This window comes from Nicotiana attenuata, unplaced genomic scaffold, assembly GCF_001879085.1.
Source record: "Nicotiana attenuata strain UT unplaced genomic scaffold, NIATTr2, whole genome shotgun sequence".
In the NCBI taxonomy this organism is placed as follows: Eukaryota; Viridiplantae; Streptophyta; class Magnoliopsida; order Solanales; family Solanaceae; genus Nicotiana; species Nicotiana attenuata.
The window spans coordinates 54,452-58,035 of NW_017672597.1; positions in this window are offsets into that span (position 1 = coordinate 54,452).

Consider the following 3,584-nt stretch of genomic DNA (forward strand, 5'->3'; position numbering starts at 1 on the left):
TTTCTCTATCCATCAGAGTCTTATGAGGATAAGGGAAAAAACACAATAAAGATAGAGAGGGACTCTAAGGTCTGCGGACGCTGGCAGATATGCCTTGAAGTCTCCACGTACGATCTAGCTCACAGATATCTGGTCTAGTATGAAGTACCTGGATTTGCACAAAAAGTTGTGCAGAAGCATAGTATGATTACACCACAACGGTACCCAGTAAATGCCAAGCGTAACCTCGATAGAGTAGTGACGAGGTCAAATTAGGGCCCTACTGGAATATAAGAAATAAGGCAGAAGTAAAATGATACAATAAAATGGCAGGGAAATAAGACAATAAGAATATACGGAAAGCAACAACACGGGAATCAAAAGACAAATACAACACGTAAGGAAACAAGAATCTTACAAGTTAAGGAACAAAAACAACAACAACAACAACAACAACAACAACAAATAATACAACAACTAGAGAAATAATAATTGCATGGCAGAAACCTCGTGCCACAATAACAATCTGTACGGTAGAAACCTCGGGCCACAATAACAATCCGCACGGCAAAAATCTCGTGCCATAATAACAATCCGCACGATAAAAACCTCATGCCAAATTACAGTCTGTACGGCAGAAACCTCGTGCCATAATAACAATCTGCACGGCAGAAACCTCGTGCCACAACCAAACAATCATCTCAACAATAATTATGGAAGCCAAAACATAACAACTGAAACTATGATATTTCAAGGATAGCAATTTCAAGTAAGGAATCACACAGTTAAATAATGAATATGGAATCAAGAAAGCAAGTAATTCCACTAGCATGTAGCACAAATTGCAAATAAGATATAAGACAAGTAGACATGTGAAACTAGGCTAAACATGATGACTACATGTGCTAAAATAACTCAGTTAAGGCATTAAAAAGAAACTACTTATCGAAAACCGAAATTTCAACATTTAGCCCGTGTATGCACTCGTCACCTCACGTACACGACACCCACATATCACAAATTGTCACAAAAATACCAAATCTTAAGAGAGTTTCCCCCACACAAGGTTAGACAAGTCATTTACCTTAAACCTCGTTCAATCAATCAATAAGAATGCCTTTCCCTCGACTTTCTTACTCCAAACGGCTCAAATCAAGCCAAAAGCAATTACATACTATAAATATAGCTATAAGAAACTAATCTAAATAATAAAATTATGAATTTAGCAAAGAATTAAAAAATTGCCCCAAAAAGTCAACCCGGGCCCTCTCGGAAACCGACCAAAATTAGAAAATCAGAACACCCATTCGATATCGAGTCCAACCATACAAGAATTATCCACCATCGACCTCATTTGGCCTTTCAAAACCCCAAAGTCGGTCTAAGAACTTTCACCATTTTTCCCCAAAATTTCCAACTCCAGTCACTAATTATAACGATGGATTCATGTAATTCAACTAAAACCGAGTTAAAATCACTTACCCTAACCAATTCCTTTAAAATCCCTTCAAGAATCACCCAAATCCGAGGTCTCTAGCTCAAAATATGAAAAATAGGTTCGAACTTTCGTTTTTGAAAACTAATACTCGCGAATGCGATGACCACTGATCAGAAGCCTCCGCGAGCGCGGAGCCTCACTCGCGAACGTGTACGCCAAGCGTGAGGTCCACCCTTGTCTGCTACTCTTCTTCGCGTACTAGTGGGCTTCTTCGCGAACGCGAAGAGCATTTATCACCAACCTCCCAGGTACACCTTCGTGAACGCATGACCTCCTTCACGAACGCGAAGGAAAATTTCCGGCAAAACTAAAACTCCTCTACGCGAATGTGGGAGTACCTTCGCGAACACGTAGAAGGAAACTAGAAGCACCAGATTTCAGCAGTCCTAATGTACCGAAATGCGACGAACATGGTCCAAATCACCCCCGAGGCCCCCGAGACCTCAACCAATAATACCAACAAGTCCTAAAATATCATATAAACTTAGTCGATTCTTCAAATCGCAGCAAACAACGCTAAAACCACGAATCACACCCCAATTCAAGCTTAATGAACTTATAAACTTCTAACTTCCACATATGATGCCGAAACCTATCAAATCAAGTACAATTGATCTTAAGTTTTGCACACAAGTCACATTTGACATTACAGACCTATTCCAGCTTCCAAAATCGGAATCCGAACCCGATATCAAAAAGTCCACTCCCAGTCAAACTTTTCAAAAATCTTCCAACTTTCCAACTTTCGCCAATTAATGTTGAAATGACCTACATGCCTCCAAATCAACGCCCGAACATGCTCCTAAGGCCAGAATTACCATACAGAGCTATTGAAACCGACGAAACCCTATTCCGGAGTCGTCTTCATACAAGTCAACCCACGGTCAACTCTAACAACTTAAACTTCAAACTTAGGGACTATGTGTTCTATTTTACCCCAAAACTCTCCCGAACCCGACACCAAAAGTGAAATAACCACAAAATAAAATAGAGGAAGCAATAAATAGGGAATCAGGGCTCATACTCTCAAAACGACCGATCGGGTCGTTGCAATCGAGTCCAATGGGATTCCATACCATAGGGAGAAGCATCATCAGCATCTTCAATAGTTGTGGAACAAACAACCAAAGAACGCAGCTCAGAAACTATTAGTACAAATCACACTAGTTATTACATGTTGGGAAATCTAGAAATCAAGATGTGGACAGAAATATGGCAAGAAGACAATCTCGATTTTCAGAATTAGCCAACAAATACTTTAATCTTATTGGGCCAAAAGTTCAGCCAACTTGACTGGAACCTATCTTTGATTGAAGTGTGCTTAACAGTTGAGCAACACAAAACCTTAAAAGTATTATGGTTAGATGGGTTTTTCCGGAGGATGATACTTGGAAGTTGAATACTGATGGTAGCTATATGGCACAAAAAGGAAAAGCTGGAGCAGTGGGAGTTGTTAGAAACAAAAATGGAGAGTTCTTCATGGCTTATGCCTCACCATTCTAATTCTTGATTAGCACTTACCCTGAAGTACAAGCTGCACTTCAAGATGTTCTATGGTGTTGTAAGCAAAACTACAGAATGATTTTAAATTAGACTCTCTCTTGGTAGTCAATATGATTCTCGGACTCCACAAAATCCCTTGGAAATTACATCATGATATTGAGGCTATACAACATAAAGTTGGACAGTTTGGAATCAAAGTGAAGCACTGCTACATAGAGGGGAATGAAGTTGCAGACATCTAGTCCAAATATGCTACTACTCTTACTGATAAGGTCATTTTCACCGATGAAATGGACCTCCCTAGTGAAGCAAGAGGAGCCATTAGAAAGCAAGAGGAGCCATTAGAATGGATAGATTGCAACTTCCAACTTTTAGGATCAGACCAAAGAAACACACAACTTCCAACTTTTAGGATCAGACCAAAGAAACACACAAGATGGTACTTTGAGCCTCCATGAATGTATACTGAAGGGCTACTGTTGTTCTTATTGAATACTCCTTTATAGTAACTCTTCTTCAATTTTATGTTCGGAAGGTTTTGGTTTATGCCCCTCTTCTTTGTACTATTTTAATATATATAAACAAGGTAGGGGTCATGCCAACC